The sequence below is a fragment of the Mastigoproctus giganteus genome, chromosome 4, assembly GCF_048544385.1.
Source record: "Mastigoproctus giganteus isolate SK-2022 chromosome 4, ASM4854438v1, whole genome shotgun sequence".
NCBI classification, from domain to species: Eukaryota; Metazoa; Arthropoda; class Arachnida; order Uropygi; family Thelyphonidae; genus Mastigoproctus; species Mastigoproctus giganteus.
In genome coordinates this window covers 74,406,331-74,427,240 of record NC_143578.1, presented here as the reverse complement: position 1 = coordinate 74,427,240, position 20,910 = coordinate 74,406,331, and the positions used below count along the sequence as shown (strand labels likewise).

General features: G+C 37.0%; 1 protein-coding gene across 5 annotated transcripts in view; it reads left to right on the top strand.

Moving 5' to 3' along the window:
- Positions 1 to 20,910, top strand: part of LOC150086837 (ataxin-7-like) — a 298,875-nt gene that overhangs the window by 15,173 nt on the left and 262,792 nt on the right. The window lies entirely within an intron of this gene.

The window sequence follows — 20,910 nt, the reverse complement described above, 5'->3', positions numbered from 1 at the left end:
TGCAATTAGATAGAGTTTACTACCAGTTTATAACAGATTCCACTAGCAGAAACGCAACTGGAAATTGTTTTTATTGTTTTATGGTAGTAACCCCTAGAAATGTGCTTTAGTAAAATGTGAGGTGTTAATAGTGTGTCTCTGCCTTTACGGTGTTGTTTATTCAGTTGCTACATGCGCGCAGCTTTGTTTATTTGTATCAAGCGTGTCTCCTCATTTTGTAATAGTGCGAGCAATGAATCTGTTTAACGACAATGCAATGTCATATTTCCGTGAAATCCTCAAGAGGAGGCAAAGTGTCATTGGAGAGGTTCCTTGTTAAAGTCGCACAAAAAAAAGAGTCAACAGATAGCAGTGATTCCGTTGTGACAGTGAAAGTGGTCCTACCATAAATCCGATTGCTTTACGTATATTCAATTTAAATATTAAAAATATGAAAAGGTATGTATGTATTTTGTATTAATCAGTTTTACAGTATATGAATATTTTCGAGTTTTGGAACAAATCAACTGGGTTTCCATGATTTCTTAAGGGAAAATTCGCTTTGATATACGAGTGCTTTGGATTACGAGCACGTTTCCGGAACGAATTATGCTCGCAAACCAAGGTACCACTGTAACTGGTTACAAGGTTAAATAATGTTGCACTTTACTTTCAAGGCCAGGGGTTACTACTAGGTGTTATGTTATTGATACCGTGGCTATCCTCTGTGAAAGATAAATTACAAACACAAACAGAAGAAATGAATAAACTAAGTGTCAATCTGAGTCCTGCTTTTACAGGAATGCCTCAGTCATGAAATGTTATTTGTTGATGTTTATAAGTTTTTTTGTCTTGTGGGTATCCCTGGGATAACAGTGATATCATTTCTTTTGGATTGTTATATATTATGTGGAAATCAATGCTTATGTGGATTATCTGATTTGTTGATTATGGTGTCGGTTGGTGAGATCTGATTTTGCTTGTAATTTTGTAACTTTCTGTCTAGTTGAATGGTATCTGAACTCATCGGATGTGTGGAAGGCTCACAATGGATGTGAGAATGCACTTCTGGTTCACTGTACACATTGGAAAGTTCATTTCATAAAATTTTCCATTTTGGACACCAGACATGTGAGACTAAAGATATATGGAGTTAAAACTGCTGTTTAGATTAATACATTTGTGGATCATCCTGGTTTTGGATCATTTGGAAATTAGTGACATCTAGGTCACAACTGGTTGGGGGATTGACAAATGAGAGTAGTTGGATTTGACTATGAATAATCGAAGGATATTTTGTTTTTGACTATTGACAGTACTCCTAGCTTTTTCAGCATATGGCCTCTTCTCCTCTTAATGGAGAATATATGGAATCAGAGACAGCTGAAGTTGTAGACAACCATTTTGTGTTGGTTTTTTCATATTACTTAAAGTAGTAAAAATGTAACTACAGGTAGCCCTAGGTTTACGACAGTTTGTTTTGCCACAATTCACAATAATGGTGGTTTTGAAACCAGAAGGCCAAAAATATCAAAACTATAAAAAATATTTCAAAATCGTGCAACTATAAATACTGGATATGATGTAAAGAATCAGCACAGTCAATCAGAGCTAACCCTATCTACCATCTAAGCCAATCAGGGATGAGGTGGCTGGAGACGAGAGATAAGTCAGTTTGCTTGTTGGTGTACTATTGTTGGGCCATTATTCTACAGTGTCAGTTTGTGAGTTTTAATTCAAAATCGTTGATTAAATTAATAAAATAAGAGCGCCATGTCTAGTAAGAGAAGTGCAGTAAAGCCAAGTGAATGTGAAAATGTCGCTAAAAAGTCACGTAGATCTATCTCATTGGAAAAAAAAGGTGGAGATAATTTGTAGAATGGAAGATGGTAACACACATCCTAATGCATGTAGAAGTATGAAATTGCCTCAATTGACTGTGATAAAAAATGCAGATAAAATTAAACAGTCAATGCAACATGCTATGATAGTAAGTGCAACTCGAGTGAGTTATTGCAGAAGTAAACTTTTAGAAAAAACAGAAATTATTGTCATTGTGGGTGGATGACAAATAAAAAAAAAAAAAAAACATTCCGTTGACTCAAGTTTTTATTACTGATAAGACAAAGTCAATTTTTGAAGATCTTAAGAAAAAAGAGTGTAGTTATGAGACATTTTTAGGTAGTAAAGGATGGTTCGTGCAATTTAAATCTTGAAGTAAGTGCTGCTGTGTGAAATTAAATGGCAAGGTGGCAAGTGCATATGCTGAGGCAGCATCAGCATCTGCAGCATTTCCTTCAGAGTTTCAAGCCATTTTACACTAGGCTAATTATCCTCTTGATCTCATTTTTAATGTTGACGAGACAGGGCTTTATTGGAAGAAATTGCCATCACGAACCTTCATTGCCCGTGAAGAGCAATCTGTACCACATTTTAAGGCTGCAAAAGACAGGCTAATGCTTCTGCTGGGCTCAAATGTCTCGGGCATTTTAAAACTAAACCAACGTTGATATACCATTCAGACACCATGTGGTCTCAAGGGCCTAAACATGTTGCCAGTCTATTAGAAATGGAACAGGAGGGCTTGGGTGACACAAGAAATCTTTTTGGATTGGTACAGAAACTATTTACCCTACTGTGCTCTGTTTTTGTTAAGAGAGTGAATTACCAGCCAAGGCTCTTCTCTTGGAACAATGCCCCTGGCCATCCTGCAAACCTTGCTGAAGTCGGAACATCTTTGGACATCAATGTTTACATGCCACCAAATGCCACTTCAGTTTTGCAACCAATTACATTCTTTAAAGCCTGTTACCTGGCCTCCGTAGCCGAGTGGGCAGGAGCGGGAGTGCAGTAGCACACGCTCTTTGAGTAGACCGGGGTTCAAGCCCCTGACTGCTGAATACGGACGATCTGCCAACCCGCACTGGACCAGCGTGGCAGATTATGGTCCATTTCCCTCAGCATGAATTGTTGAGGAGGCTTCCACCCTGCAGTGGGTTGATAATGGCTGCACTTTACTTTTTTTTTTACCTCTGCAAAACCTTCATTGAAATGGTTAGAGTTTTGGACCAGTCAGACAAAACTATGAAGGATTACTGGCTCTCATTTGACATTTTGAAGAGCATTAATAACATCGATGCAGCTTGGGAGGAAGTGTCAGCAAACTGTTTGAATGGAATGTAGTGCAAACTTCTCTCACAATTTATGCACAACTTCACAGTTTTAGAGCCAGTGGGGAACATTGTTGAAGATTGTTAGCAGGTTGGTGCAAGAGGCAGGATTGGACAAGGTTATAGCCAAAGATGTAACACTGTTGGATAGCCATGGACAGCAGCTTTCCAATGAAGACTTGGAAAAAAAAGGTGGAGAAAGAAAAAGATGAAGAGTCTCCTCTAAAATCTATGAATACAAGCGATCTACAGTGCATCCTTTAAGCCATGGAGACCCTCACTGATGAGCTCTGTAGATTGAACACGACTGGGAGCGAAGTGCAAAAGTGAAAAGGAGAGTAATTGTATTCATTAGCACTTATTCTGAGATTCTCAAAGAAATAGAGGAAATTTCAACAGTCAACACTGCATGCTTTCTTCAAAAAAAGGGGAGATCCTCAACCAGGGACTTCATCAGAAAAGTAAAATCGGCTAAGGTAAAGAAAGCCCATACGAGAAGCATGCAAAAGTTCGATGAAATTTACCGGTAAAAGTACTTTGCCATAACGGCATTTGTATTGTTGCTCGCTCGATAAACAGACAGTGGGTGTTATTGATCTGGAGTAGAAGTTGAATCCCACGGGAGCTTGAAACCCTCCCAAAGTGGAGGGGGGATAACCTGACTTTTTTTTTTTTCTTTAGAATCACTAATTCAATTAACTAATTGAATCACGAACAGAGTCATATTGGAAGTTCTGGCGTCGTAAAAAATATTTGTAACATAGTTTTACCGGTAAACTTTTTTGAAGTTTTCCGTGCTTCTCGCGTGGGCTTCCTTTACCTTTGCCTTTTTTTTTTCTTAATAAACAAGTTATCCACTAGTCCAGTGATTCTAAAGAAAAAAGATCAGGTTACCCCCTCCACTTCAGGAGGGTTTCAATCTCCCGTGTGATTCAATTTCTACTCCTGACTGATAACACTCACTGTATGTTTACTGAACGAGCAACAATACAAATGCTGTTACGGCAAAGTACTTTTACCGGTAAATTTCGTTGAACTTTTGCATGCTTCTCGTGTGGGCTTTCTTTACCGTAAAATCTCTGCATTACGCCATTGTCAAAACAAGATCAATGCAGGGGACCCCTTATGGTGGCACTTACAAAAACTTTCGGTCTGAGTTTTGAACATTTGTAAATGTAAAATATTTAATTTTTTTAATTTAATTAAATTTAATTTGGTTATTTTATATTGTATTACATTTAATTGATTTATCATAAACATACTGTTTTTAGATTCATAGTATTCATTTGAGCTTTAAATATGATATTATATTGCTATGTCAATTTTGAGAGGGTCCTGGAACGTAACTCATTGACTTACATTATATAATTTGGTTCATTTTACACCAGTTTTTTTTGTGACAGTACCTTCAGGAACAGAACCCTGTCGTAAACAAAAGCCTATCTGTATACATAATTAGGAAATTTATTTGAGAATTAGGGCCCAAAAGGCATACATAAAAGCAAAAAATAATATCTTGCTGGTAAATGTTCTGCTTTCACAAAAAAAAAAAAATCAGTTTTAGGGGCATCATGTAGCATCTTACTTGGAACACTGAACACTTGGTGTAACCCTGTATCAGGTGGATCTGTGCTGAGACTCTTTTTTTTTTTTTTTTTTTTTTGGTTCAGGGAAATGGGGAGAAAGCTGACTTTGGAAATTGTTTACTATTTTGCTGTGGTACTGTTGACAAACTCTGTGAAACATTGAGTCTATTGTCTGTTTCTAATGTAATCTAATTCTGTAGTTACAGTAAACTCTTTAAAATCTGGCAGCCTTGAGGATTGAGAGGTGCCAGATTTTAGAGAAGTAGGGTTGAGCAATCTACAATAAATATTAAGCACATTTCAATATATATTAAACACAAACAACTGAACTTAATTACATCTGTTAACATTTATAATGACTGTCTTGTTCTTTAATTTGTTTTTGTGGCCAAAAGGATTTAATTTTCATGGATGATGCAATGGTCTTCTATAATTATATGAAATGTAACATCGCTTAAGTGAATTTATTAAGGTTCATTAGTCTGGTTTATTAGACTAATAAACTGGTTTATAAGACGAAGGTTTATTTTCTCAACTGTTTATCTGCTTGTGAAACTGAATAACTGAGAAATACGGACAAGGCAGCCTTCACGATTAAGTTATGTTGCATTTCTATACCAGCAGAAAATCATGTTGTCAAAAAACAGAAATATACAAAATTGTATACCATTACAAATGTACAGACTTTTTGTTGAGCAGCAAAAGTAAAACACATTGTCAACAGGAGCAGGGTTATTATTCTCATCCCCCTTTCATTTAACTTGTTTAATAAATGCTAGTATTAAAGATCAGTAGTTATTAAACAGACCTTCTCAATTCTTCAAGCAATAGCCCCCGCTAGTGATAGAGTGCAACTAGAATAGAAGAAAATGGAAGAGCAGCATTCTTCATATGAGCTTGCTAGTCTGTCAGGTGACCGTTGATGGAGGAAGTTTAAGGATATCATAAATGCCCTTGATTTTGAACTGTTATGCTGCTTTTACAAATTTTCTTATTGATATTGCCATTAGTAGAAGCATATGATGGAAGAAAGCAAGCTTATACAGCATCAACCAAAAAAAAAAAAAAAAAAAACCTTCCCATTTCACCCATCCGTTCATTCCAAAAGTTTGTCCAGTTCTTCCTTGAATTTATTTAAGCTATCAAATTCCACATCAACTGATGGAAGTTTGTACCAGCAATCAACCACCTGCTGGCTAAAGGCAAATTTCCGCACATCTATTCTACAACTGTCTTTCCTCAATTTAAATTTATGCCCCTTCAGGTGCATAATCTGAGCAGAAGGAAGAATTTCATCAGCAATGAGCTTGCTGAAGCCATTCAAGACCTTATACACCTCAATCAGATCACCTCGCAGGTGCCTAGTCTCCAGAACACTCATTTGCATAACTTGAGCCTTTCTTCATAAGAGCACTAACCTTGTTGCCCTTCTCTGTACTCATTCCTGCAGCTCTACATCCTTCCTAAAATGAGGCCTCCAGACCTGTATGCAGTACTCAAGTTATGGTCTGACCACTACCTTATACAAGGGGATAATCACCTCCTTATCCCTGCTAGCAAAATTCCTGCATATCACTGACAAGACCTCATGACCTGCTCTGGCAGCCTGTCTGCACTACTCAGAAAACTTCATATTTGACTGCACAATTACCACCAGGTCTCTCATTCTGAACTACCCTGAGTGTAGTACCACATTGGTACGTTACTCTAGGGTTGCTGCTAACAATATTACTGATAGGGAGACAACTGTCCAAAATGTGACTTTTATTTCATTTATGTTTTATTTACATAATCAAGGTTTCTTAAATTAATTAAATCAGTGGAGTGGAGTGTTTATTTCAAGTTATTATACCTCCCATTTTTGATCATGTACTTCAGCTTCTACATTGTTAATTCATGTTTCTGGAGGTGAGATGGTCGAAAGTATTAGTAGTAGCAAATCATGTAAGAAAGCAAGCTCATAAAGCATGAGTTAAAAAAAAAAAAAAAAACAAAAAAAAAACTTAACACTTCACCCAACCATCCATCCCCTCCAAGAATTTGTCTAGTTCTTCCTTGAATTTATTCAAACTGCTAACTTCCACAACAACAGATGAAAGTTTATTACAGCAGTCAACCACCCACTGGCTGAAAGCAAACTTCTGTACATCTATCCTGCAACCATCCTTCCTCAACTGTTTTTATGCTCACTCGTGTGTAGTCTCAGCAAGAGAAAGAATACCATCAATATTTAGCTTACTCAATCCATTCAAGGCCTTGAACACCTCAATCATATATCTCTAGTCTCCAGATGCTGCAATTTGCAGAATTGAAGCTTTCTTGGTAAGAGCACCCTTTTGTTCCTTTCACCAATCTGGTTGCCCTTCTCTTCACCCGTTCCAGCATGTCTACATCCTTCCTGAAGTGTGACCTCCAGACCTATATACAATACTCAAGGTACGGCCTAACCATGGTCTTGTACAAGGAGATAATCACCTCCTTATACCTGCTAGTGAAGTTTTTGTATATCATTGATAAAACTCCATGAGCTGTCCTGGCAGCCTGTACCACACAGTTGGATTGTTAATCGGGGATTACCGCTACCCATCTGCAGTAGTTTACATTTGTTAATGTTAAAATTCAGCTGCCATTTCTCAGCCCATCAACCTAATTTTCCTGTGTCTCGTTGCAGTAGCTCACTCTGATTATTGTCCTTAACCACCCTGCCAACTTTTGTATCTTCAAACTTAGACATTAAGACTGATATATCTTCATCAATATCAATAATAAATATTGAAAACAACAATGGGCCTAGAAATGAACCCTTGGGCACTCCACGAATAGCATTAGTCCATGAAGAGCAATTGATAACCATCTCCAACTCAACCATCTCTTTATCCAGACCAGTAATTTTCCCTTAATGCCACATTTCTTCAGGTTGTACAGCAAACTGTAACAGTATTAAAAGTCTTCCTGAAAACAAAGTATATGATATCAAAAAGATTTTTTGCATCCAGTTCCTTGGTCCCTGTATCATAGTATTCAATCAGATTGGTTAGACAAGACTGTCCATTAACAAATCCATGCTGTGACTGCAGTATAATTGCATTCCTGTCTAGATAGTACTGCATTATTTCTTTAACCAGCGACTCCATTAATTTCCTGGGAACAGGCATTAAGCTAACATGTCGGTAATTACTCGTGTCACCTTTTTATCCCCTTGTTGTGAATTGGGGATAAATTTGCACATCTCCAGTCTATTGGGATCACCCCTGAATCTAAGGATGCTCTCATTATTATGTCTAAGGGTTTGCTTACCTCCTTTGCTGCCTCCCTTAATAAAATTGGATAGATTTTAGCAGACTGGCAGAATTGCTTAACAAGTACAGGTCACTGTTGAAAAAAAGCCGTGAAATAGGGTTGAATTTGAAAGTGTCTGCAATTCTGCCCAGACACGATAGGAGGTAGTATATGATGAGAGCCTTGTCAATCAATTCGGCCCTGGAAAGATTGTGCAAGGCTCAAGGGGTAGAAATTTTTTCAGCCTGGACTGTACTTGTTAACAGGAGAGATTGCTTCTACATGGATGGGATACACTTAAATAGAAAGGGTGCAAGAATATTTGCTGATGCTATCGAGGCAGTGTTAGGTGGGTCGGAAAACTGCTAGCTTGGGGGGGAGACAAAGACGAATAGATTAACAGTAGCCACTGGCAGAGGTGAAAGAGATACTTGCACTGCTTCTATTGGAGCCGACCGGGCTAGCCGAGTGGGTAAAGTACCTGCCCGGCAACCCAAAGGTCGCGGGTTCGATTCCCGCCTCGGGCTTGGATCAAAGTACTGCAAAAACCTTGGGAGGTGCAATATGGCCACAGAAGCCGATGCGTCAACAACTACCAAATCAAATCAAATCAAGCTTCTATTGGAATGAGCAGAAGCCTGAAAAACAAGATGCAGGATATTTCAGAGACCGCTGGGAGTCATTGCGGTACAAGTAAACACATGGGTTGTGTTAGGGTAGCTAAGAATAGAAATAGGTGCATGTATACTTGCGTGTACACCAATGCTAGGAGTTTAGTAAATAAATTTGATGAATTTGAGGTATTGCTCAAAACATCAAAGGCAGATATTGTTGGGATATCAGAGACGTGGTGTCACACAGATATAAGGAATGCAGAACTGGAATTTGGGGAGTACAACGTCTACAGAAAGGACAGACTGGATAGGAAGGGAGGAGGGGTTATGCTATTAGTTAAGAAATACATAAAATCCAAGGAAGTGAAGCCAGTGGACATCGCTGGACAGTGCAGTGTCGAGTCAGTTTGGTGTGACATAAGCACTGGGAGATCAAAATTGAGAGTAGGTGTGTGCTATAGGCCTAATGACTCTGATGATCTGGAAAGGTTGAGCAGATGGGCTGAGAGGTGGCAAATGAAGTTTAACATTGACAGTAAGAAACTGTACAGGGAAATAGAGTGGGCCAGTAAATCGGAGAGTCTTATAATGGGAGATTTTAATTTCCCAGATATTGACTGGAATTTGGGGGCTGGTCACTCACACACTAGCAAGGCTTTTGTGGATTTATTAGATGATTGTTTTCTACATCAGCATGTTCGGGAGGCAACTAGAGGGAGGAATACTCTTGATTTGATTATCAGCAGTGATTCTTCATGCATTAAGAATCTGCAGATAAATGAACCACTAGGTGGCAGTGATCACAGTGTGCTGAAGTGGGATTTACTCAAAGAGGTAACTACCATTAGGGGTAAAGGGAAGGGTTATTGCTTTCGTAAAGGCGACTACGATGGACTGAGACAGTATTTAAATTCTATACAGTGGGACCAACTGATGATGTTACCAACAGCAAATGCAAAACGGGAAGCATTCAAAGAACGTATCTTGGAACATACCAACTAAGAAATATTGTTCAAGGTTTAGGCCTAAATGGATGTCAGATGAACTGATGAGGCATATAGCAGAGAAGAAACATGCATGGGATACATACAAATTAACACATGACACAGAAGCCTATGATAGATACAAGTTGATCTGTAACCAAGTTACAAAGGAGGTTAGGCAGGCGGCAGATTACGAGAAATCTTTGGCAAGGGATGCAAAGAAAAACAGCAAAGAGTTCTTTACTTATGTAAACTCTAGAAGGAAGGGCATGAATCAGATTGGTCCACTTGATATCGATAGGTCAACTGTTGATGATCCTGCTCAGGTAGCTAACAAACTAAATGAATATTTTGCATCGACATTCACACATGAAGAGTTATTTAGCGAGGGGAAAGCCAGAGGTCTATTCAGCTCTAGCAGTAAGCTAGAGAATCTTGCAATAACTGAGAGTAAAGTGGAGGAGAAATTGTTGAAGATAAACACAAGAATGGCACCCGGGATGGATGGGATATATCCAGTTATATTAAAGAAGGCAGCAGAGGAAGTAAGCAAACCCTTAGCCATAATTATGAGAGCTTCCTTGGACTCAGGGAGGTACCCACAGACTGGAGATGTGCAAATGTGACCCCAATTCACAAAGGAGGATCAAAGGCTGACACAAGTAATTATAGACCTGTGAGTTTAACTTCTGTTCCAGGCAAATTAATGGAGGCACTAGTTAAAGAAGCACTGCAGGATCATTTAGACAAGACTTCAGTTATAGCTCTCACACAGCATGGTTTTGTTAAGGGAAAGTCTTGCCTGACCAATTTGATTGGATACTATGATGCAGTCACAAAGGAACTGGATGCAGGGAATAATTTGATATTATATACTTGGATCTTAGAAAGGCTTTTGATACTGTTGCGCATGGAAGACTGCTGCACAAATTGGAGCAGTGTGACATTGGAGGCAAATTGCTGCTGTGGATAAAGGGGTGGCTGAGGGGGAGAAGACAGAGAGTGGTAATCAATGGGACACTGCTCGTTGTGGACTAATGTTATTAAGTGGAGTCCCTCAGGGCTCAGTGTTGGGTCCATTATTGTTTTCTGTATTCATAAATGATATTGATGATGGTATATCAAGCTTAATGTCCAAGTTTGCAGACGAAAAGGTAGGCAGGGTTGTCAAGGACACTACTGACACTATGCTGCTGCAACAGGATCTGGAAAGGTTGAGCAGATGGGCTGAGAGGTGGCAAATGAAGTTTAACATTGACAAATGTAAAGTACTACACAGCAACGTATCAACTCTGTGGTACTACACTGACAGTGGTAGAGAACGAAAGTGACCTGGGGGTGGTTGTGCAGGCAGGTATGAAGTTCTCTGAGCAGTGCAGACGGGCTGCAAGAGTAGCTCATGGTGTATTGTCAATGATATATAGGAATTTTTCTTGCAGGGATAAGGAGGTGATTATTCCCTTGTATAAGGCAATGGTCAGGCCACACCTAGAGTACTGTATACAGGTCTGGAGGCCTCATTTCAAGAAGGATGTAGAGCTGCTGGAACGAGTACAGAGAAGGGCAACAAGATTAGTGAATGGAACAAAGGGATGCTCTTACGAAGAAAGGCTTAAGTTTTGCAAATTACAGTGTCCGGAGACTAGGCACCAGCGAGGTGATCTGATAGAGGTGTATAAAGCCTTGAATGGTTTTGAGCATGCTCAATGCTGATGGGATTCTTCCTCTCGCTCAGAATAATCACCTGAGAGGGCATAAATTCAAATTGAGGAAAGACAGATGTAGGATAGATGTGTGGAAATTTGCCTTTAGCCAGCGGGTGTGGTTGGTTGGTGGAACAGACTTCCATCCCTTGTCGTGGAAGTTGATAGCCTATATAAGTTTAAGGCTCAGCTGGACAGGTATTTTGAACGAACAGAGGGGTGAAGTAGTGTTTTTTTTTTTTTTTTTTTTTTGCTGATGCTGCATAAGCTTGCTTTCTTGCATCAAATGCCTCTGCTAATGCTAAAAATAAAAAAAAAAAAGATTCCATTTACCCAAGTGCCGTTTTCACATTTAGCTTCAACAATTTCTATTCCATCTTCCTTTCAGTTATCACAAAATCATTTAACTCCCCATTAGAGTTTGATAAATTTCTGGTATCTCCTGTGACAGTTGGTTTTCTGTATACTGTAGTTTGCAAAGAGTCTTTCTGCCTATTAAATTCCAGGCTATAGGTCAGATGTAGTTAATGTGTTTATAGTCTAACACAACCTTAAACTGATTATTTGCTGCTTTCTCAACACCACATACAGGGTGTCCACAAACTTCCTTTACAAAAGTAAATGGGTATTGTTTGAATACATTACATGACACAAACCTGAAGCCACTTCCAGGTGATAGAGGACATCTTCATGTTTTTATTCACCACTCAGAAAACATGCTCAATGCAATAGATGGCAGAATAATTACAAACTGTGTCCCGACATGAAAATATGAGCATTATAATGTATGGAAATTCTGCCTGTAAAACTGCACAAAAGCAGTGACTGTCAAAGGCTACCCTTTGAGCCCTTTTTTGTTGAAGCAGCAAGAATTTAACTACTCAGATTATATCAAGAGCACCTTACAACAATGCTAATGTTTTCCAGGAATTGTCAACAAGATATCAGAAATTTTCATCAAAGGTCAACTCTTCTCTGGAGAAAAGCCTCAGTTCATTCATCCCAACAAGAATGATTACGTAGATGTAACATATATACCTTTTACACTGCTGGTAACAAACAACAACTAGGAAAAACTAGTCAAGACACCAACAGGAGCCCTATTCATAGCTGCTAACTCTCTCTCTGGGTTTACAAGGAGAATCTGCCTTTTTGACTCAATTTTGACCCCTTCTCCACCTTGTTATCTTAATCTTATTGGTACTGTGTTTTTCTTTTTGTAAAAAAAAGTGGTCATTTAAGTGCTGCAAGAAGAGGGGCCAGGAAAAGCAATGAATAGGAGAGTCCTGGGATTAGCTGTTGTTGTTATGGTAGTTCTATCACTGTCAGGACCATTTTAAAGCATGGGCTTAAGAGGCTATAGCCCAGCTCCACAAAGTGGGTGAGCTTCTAAATGTCTTACAATAGACACAAAGCTACACTAGGTCCAGTAATCTTTTTAATATTAACTGTTATTGTTAAAGCACTTTTAAATGTATTGACAAATTTTACAAAGTAAATTCATACCACTATTGGTATTATTTACTATGTATAGCATCAATAAAGCTGTGGCATGCAGTTAGTATATTAATCTGTGATAAGTTGTAGCAAAATTACCATACTGTCAGGGTTGCCATAGTGGGACCCCCATCCCTGATGGCTGTTTGGCAATTATGGCATGGAGGGGATTCAGAATTTATAGTTTCATCTCTGGTTATAATACTAAGAGTCCACGATAATAGCATTCTGAGAAAAACTGCTGTCAGCAAAGTCGGAAATTATATAAAATGGGGATAACTTTGCTATTGATTCCTGATATTAATAAACTCAAACTAAGTTATGATTGTGTGGTTTATTGATAATCATACCCTATGACAGGGGTCGGCAACTTGCGGCTCTTTAAACATGTAACTATGGCTCTTTAGTTTTTAGCCCACATGAAGCACAATTTGAAATGGAGTTAGAGGACTTAAAAATCAAGGACACATGGAATGCAAGACTAATATGCCTTGAAATTGAAGATTTGGAAACACAAAAGGCTGCCCTTGCAATTTTACACAAATGGATGGCAATAGATGAGTTGAAAAAAGCAAGACCAAATTGTGTTCGATGCATGGAGTAGCTTACTGGACAAGTATATAAATTGGAAAATATTTGCATTTGGACTTCTCTCAGTTTTTGGTTAAATGTATTTCTGCAAGCAAACATTTTCGAACATGAACTATATTAAAAATAAATCAAGAAACCATCTGAACAATGCGAGTCTCTCTGCATGTTTAAAGATGAAAATTACGGCATACTCATCAGACGTTGAGAGACTTGCTCAAGAAGTTCAGCAGCAAAAGTCACATTAATTCGTACCTAACTGGATGTTTGTTATGTTTTTTTCAGTATTAAATAATATTTCAAAATATATATCTTTTAAATAAAACATCTTTCCCACCCTATTCCATTTCTTAAACTCTCCCCTTCCCCCAACTTGAGCCGAGGAGCTGCTCTTTGGATTCTCTCTCTTTTTTTTTTTAATTAGATCAAAAATGGCTCTTAACTCAAAAAAGGTTGCCGACCCCTGCCCTATGACATGTATCTTTTTTTGATTGTTCCAAATTGTGCCGGATACTGTTATTTAAAAATCATATAAATTTTAAACTTTATGTAATAAATTTAAAAAAAAATTAATATACAGTTTTCAAATTTTGTTAATTTGTTTAAAAAAGACTATTATTATACCTACAAAAGACTATTTTTGGTTTTATTATCTAAAAAGTACAGTATACAGTAGAACCTCTTAACACATTCTGGATTTTTGAAATTCTGGTTTGATGAAGTTTTTTTTTTTTTTTTTTAAGTTTTATCACTTGGAAGTGGTTTCAGATTTTTATAGTGTAACCTGTTTATGCAAAGTTGTTTTAGTTTTGTAAAAGAGATATGTGGAAAACCGTGTACATCTGATATCAGCATTAGTAGTGGTAAATGATGCAAGAAAGCAAGCTTATACAGCATCAGCCTTTATTTAAGCTATCAACTTCCACAACAACAGATGCAAGTTTGTTCCAACAATCAACAACATTCTGGCCAGAGGCAAACTTCCGCATATCCATCACGAAACCATCCTTCCTCAATTTGAATTTATGTCCCCTCATACGTGCAGTCTGAGCAAGAGGAAGAATGCCATCAGCATTGAGCTTGCCTGTTCCATTCAAAGCCTTGAACACCTCAATTAGATCACCTTGCAGGTGCCTAGTCTCCAGATGCCACAACTTGCTGAGATTAGGCCTTTATTGGTAAGAGCACCCATTGGTTCCCCCTCACCCATCTTGTTGCCCTTCTCTGTACATGTTCCAGAAGATCTACATCATTTCTTAAAATGAGGCCTCCAGACCTGTATGCAGTACTCAAAACGTGGTCTAACCATTTTTTGGACAATGGGATAATCGCCTCCTTATCCCTGCTAGCAAAATTCCTGAATATCGTTGACAAAACCACATGAGCTGTCCTGACAGCATGTTTGTACTTCTCAGAGAACTTAGAATCTGGCTGCACAATTACCCCCAAGTCTTTCATTTTCCACTATCCTGAGTGTAGTACCACACAATTGGTACATTAGTCTGGGGTTATTGCTGCCCATACGTAGTTCTTTGTATTTGTTAATGTTAAAATTCAATTGCCATTTCTCAGCCCATTTGCCAAACTTTTCTAGATCCTGTTACGGTTAGTAACAGTAATGACAGTAACTATCATTACTGTTACTAACTATCCTGTCAACCTTTGTATCAGCTACAAACCTGGACATTAATCCCAATATACCTTCATCAGTATTGTTGATAAATATAGAAAACAACAATGGACTCAACACTGAACCCTTGAGAACCCGCTAATAACAGTAGTCCATGAAGAGCAGTTTCCATTGATTACCACACTGTCTTTTCCCACTCAAGTTTGCAGATGATACAAAGGTTGGCAGTGTTGTTAAGGACACTAATGACAGTACGCTGCTGCAACAGGATCTAGAATAGTTGAGCAGATGGGTTGAGAGGTGGCAAATGAAGTTTAACATTGACAAATGTAAAGTACTGCATATGGGAAGCAGTAATCCCAGAGTAATGTATCAACTCTGTGGTACTACACTGACAGTGGTAGAGAATGAAAAGGACCTGGGGGTAATTGTGCAGGCAGATATGAAATTTTCTGAGCAGTGCAGACTGTCTGCAAGAGTAGCTCATGGTGTTTTGTCAATGAGATACAGGAATTTTTCTAGCAGGGATAAGGAGGTGATTATCCCCTTGTATAAGGCAATGGTCAGGCCACACCTTGAGTACTGTATACAGGTCTGGAGGCCTCATTTTAAGAAGGATGTAGAGCTGTTGGAACGAGTACAGAGAAGGGCAACAAGATTAGTGAATGGAATAAAGGGTTGCTCTTACAAAGAAAGGCTTAAGTTTTTGTAAATTACAATGTCTGGAGACTAGGCACCTGCGAGGTGATCTGATTGAGGTGTATAAAGCCTTGAATGGTTTGAGCATGCTCAATGTGGATGGGATTCTTCCTCTTGCTCAGAATAACCACCTGAGAGGGCAGAAAATTCAAATTGAGGAAAGGAGGTTGTAGGATAGATGTGCGGAAGTTTGCCTTTAGCCAGCGGGTGGTTGATTGGTGGAACAAACTTCCATATGTCGTAGAAGTTGATAGCGTAAATAGATTCAAGGCAGAACTTGACAAACATTTGGAGCGAGTGAATTTCACCCATCACAAGATGGGTGAAATAAGTGTTTTTTTTTTTTTTTTGTTTTTTTTTTTTTTGCTGATGCTATATAAGCTTGCTCTCTTGCATCATGTGCCTGTGCTAATGCATGCTGCTTTTTTTTGTTTTTTTTTCAAGAAATGAAATTTCGTACTTTTTGGAGCTGGGCAGAAATTTAAAAAGGGAGTGATTTGATTCATTGGGGGAGGGGTGTATCCTATTACATTAAAAAAAAAATTTGTGAGAGCCAAAATGATGAATATAGATTAAAACTAATAAGTGATCATCTTTGTACAGTTTCATATTCATAATGAATATGAAATTGCCAAAATGAAATGCTCTAAACAGAACCATTTATTAATTTTTACTAAATTTAATTATGCATTTACTAATATGTTATTTATTAAAGGTTAGTTAATTTGAAACACATGTACAATGATAATCAAAAAAAAAAAAAAAAAAAATTCTGAGTAAGCAACCAGTTTTAGTGAATTTCACTTTTATAAATTATTGAAACTGGCTATGACCTCTGAAAAGTAGTTATTTCCTTATAGTGGGCACTTCCTTCTGACCCAGTGGTTTCCTCTGTGCTATACTATACTATACTATGAACCAGTTTTGAATGATTTTGTTACACATACATAGTAACAGTGACATAGTCTAAGAAATGTGTAAAGTAGAAAGAAATTGGTGTTTGAATATTATTAATAGAACATAATGTGTGTAAATTTGGCAGAAAAAGAAGCAGCAGCACCTGTGCTGGTGCTGCTTCTTTTTTTTTTTTTTTTTTTTTTTTTGTTAGTTTTGGTCAACCATTTTCTCTGTGTTTTTGTAGTCAGTTATCCTCAGAAAAATATTTACATTCAGAAATTTCTTAATTTTTGAGATGCTGCTGTAATTCTGTTTGTACTTTAAAAATACTGTAATGGGTGGCTTGGATTTGCTACTTTTAGTGTTTTTGTGGACTTTTATATTGTAAGACCATATCTTAAAGACAAATTATGAATAAGGTGATGTGATTAAATTTGAATATTTAATCACATCCAAGTATCTTATTTATAATTTTTTATTTTAGTTCAAGAAAATTGATAGTTAATGTGGGAATGGAAAGAATAAAGAGAATAAAGATGTGCTGCATTATATATTATTTTGTGTACTGAATAATTTTTGTTTTGTGTATGAACCACACTAACAATCACAACCAATCAGTGTTAGTGTGGGAATAAGATTTAATACAAGGAACACCATCTGAAATAGTCACTTACTCATAATTGGCCATTTTTGGAATTAACTTAGCCAATAACATGTCTATCAAGTGCCAGTACAGTCTAGACTTTGTTCTCCTCAGAATTAACAACCATATAACCTCTGCCAGAGATCCAGTACTCCTCAGACCATGATCCAGTTGCCTTTCAGCATCTAACTGTAACTTGCCTAGATATACTAAAAGAATGAGTGACTGTGTAGGGTGCCTGGATGGTACTAGGTGGTTTAGGCCAATTGTGCATCAATCATTCCATGGTCCTCACTTGAAACCTGCAAGATTGATCTGGCTGTTGCACTACTCTCAGTGGTTAAGTTTTGTTGCAGTCATTGCAGCTTTAAAAATGCACATGCTTGCTGAAAGATTTAGAGAGTGGTGATGCCCAGTGCTCTCTAGAACTTTCTATAGAAAGTAATTACTCTTTTAGAACCTGGAAGTCAATTAGATACATCACTGACAGGATTATATATTTACATGCCAGAACTATGCAACAGATAGAAATCAGGAGCAGTCGTATGCTACGTCTAGTTACATTTGACTGCTGCTAACCCAATTTTCAGCTATTATATACTGGATCCTCTGCTTAACATTTACAATTCTGTTTTGGGACAACAATTCTTTCTACCTGAGTGGAAGGTCTTCCTTGTCAAGCCACTGCCAAAAATCCCATCCCAAACAGACCCAAATTAGACTCTTCACAAGAACCTCAATCCTTCTTAACGTGGTGGAGAAAGCCATTTACCAATATTGACCAAGCAGCTGTTGCCATTCTCACCACTCAGAATCTCCTACTCTTGGAACAGATCTGCTATGACCAATTTCCTTGCCACAACACAATGTTTCTCACAGCCTTAGAATCCAATACTGAACTAGTAATAATGTATGTTAACTTCCAAGCAGCTTTTGACACTGCTTTGTGTGTGTTATCAGACACAGTCTATCAAAAATGTGCTTCAAATTTTGAAAATAAGTAGTATAGAAAATGGGGATTTTGGGACAACTTAATCTTTTACAAATGCAAAAAATCACCCCTCCCTAAAAACATCCCCTCTTCATTTAAAATTGTTATTTTTCCTAAAATAATCTACAAAAATCATAAAATTAAAATTATTTTTATTTTTTAAGAAAATAACATAGGTTTAAGCAAAAAATGAACGAGATGTGCATTCATTTCAAAGTAAAAATCATAGAATTCTATCAGGAACTAATTTAGATGACTGTTATAATTTACTTTTGATGAAATGCAAAAGAAAATGATGCAAGTAACATTTCATGATTCTGGTTGCATTATATGTGCTGTTGAATATTTATATCTTATTATTAATGTATATAATCCTTTACGAGGAAATTCTTTCATTGATTTTCCTCAAAAATGAAAAAGTAAAGAACCTGTTGTTAATCTGAAAAATGAAGATTATCTCAAATGGTCTGTTTTAGCTACTATACATCAAGTAGCAACTCATCCTGAAAGAATTTCACATTATAAAAAATATGAAAATGTAATGAATTTTAAAAATATTTCTTTTCCTGTTTCGCTAGGTGATATTCCTAAGTTCAAAAAGCAAAACAATATTTCTATTAATGTTTATCACTATGAAAAAAAGTTCAATTTGCCTTTTACTGATAACTAAATATAAATTAGATAGCATGTGGATCTATTCTATGTGAAGAAACACGTTGAAACTGAAAATACTATTAAAGAACATTATTGTTGGATTAAACATATATGTCAAGATTAGTATGTTCACAGGTGAATAATTACAAAGAAAAAATATATGTATGTGATATGTGTTTAACATATTTTAATTCAGAAGAAAAATTAAAACAACGTGTAACAGACTGTGAAGAACACAAACCTGTAAAAGGTAAGATGCTTGAAACTAATAGTGTTTCACAAAATTTATAATTACTCATTAAAAATTCCATTTATTTATGCAGATTTTTAGTAACACTGAAAAAATACCTACTGATGGACTAAATCCTAATGATTACAGTAAATCAACAAGGAATTAATTATCAAAAACATAAATCTGAGTTTGTGATATATAAAATACATTAATGATGTTGAATATGAATATAAAACACCTAGATTAGAGAGGCATGTATATGCTCCTAAAATATTTATAGAATGGTTAGTTGAAGATGTAAAAACAATATTTAGAATCTGTAATATTAAAGAAGATATGATATCCCTTTCAGATGAATAGTTAAACTATGATAATGCAAAAATATGTCACATTTGTCAAATAGAAATTCCAAGTGAATTTAAAGACAAAGAACAAAGAAAGTCTTTACAAAAAGTTATAGATCATCATTGTTTAACTGGAAAATTTAGAGATGCAGCTCACAGTTATTGTAATTTGAAGTATAAAAATCTAGATTTTATTCTGGTAATCATAGATAATTTAAATGGTTATGATTCACACTTATTTATTAAGTGAATTAGAATTTAATAATGACAGTATTAAAGAGGGGAACAGGTATTCTGTGTGTTATCAGACACAGTCTAAAACACTGATGGATCCAATATCTTTCTATTACAGAAGATTTAGGAGAAGTCCGGTTGGCCTGCCTCCCTAAAATCCACTCATGCACACCTTCTCGATGATAAATTCTGTTACGTCACTTAGGTGGCAACGAACGTGTAGAGTGGTTCTCTTCAAGACGCCTGGTCAGCATGGAGAGGAAAAGACCAAACCATCCAGAATATGAAGAAACAAATGGCTCTCAGTCCCCAGCAGCTTTCACTCCCCCTCTTACGGCAGCGAGAGGATTAGAGTAGAAGCAGAAGGTGCTAAGAATCTCTGGGTAGGACCAGGCCGCCACGCACAGAAACTGAACTTGGCCTGACTACACAAGATCGTTCATCGGTGAAGACAGGATATTAGAGCTGGAAAAGGAACTAGAAAAGTGAATTGGAATATCATCAGTTTGGCTGAAACAAGAAGAAGAAATGAATCACTTGTAAGTTTACCAAGTGGAAATCTGCTGTACACCAATGTAAACAGTGAAAGGAATGAAGGTGGAGTTGGGTTTCTGGTTCATAAAAATTTAAAAAACATTTTGGAATTCAAAAGTACATCACCAAGGGTGTCAAGACTAATACTCAAGATTTCTAAGAGGTGCAAGCTAAAGGTTATAATGATTTATTTCACCAACATCGAGCCATGACGATGAAGAGGTTGAAGAAATGTACACCGAAATCGAGAGTCTTCTAGATGAGCAGAAAACCTACTACACTATTATTATGGGGGACTTCAATGCTAAGGTTGGAAAAAGACAAAACAGTGCAGAAAGGGGAACTATAAGAAATTTTGAAATTGGTGAAAGAAATGAAAGAGGTGAAAGACTTGTGGAATTTGCAGAATCTCAAGGATTGTCAGTAACGAACACTTTTTTCAAGAAAAGGGTGAACAGAAAGTGGACATGGAAGAGTCCAAATTGATTAACAACTAATGAAATCGACTTCATCCTCACTAACAGAAGATATATTGTGAATGACGTTACTGTCCTGAATAAGGTAAATGTTGGAAGTGATCACAGAATGGTAAGATGTACACTTGATATAGATGTAGGAAAGGAAAGGAAAAAACTGACTCGAGTAAATAATAC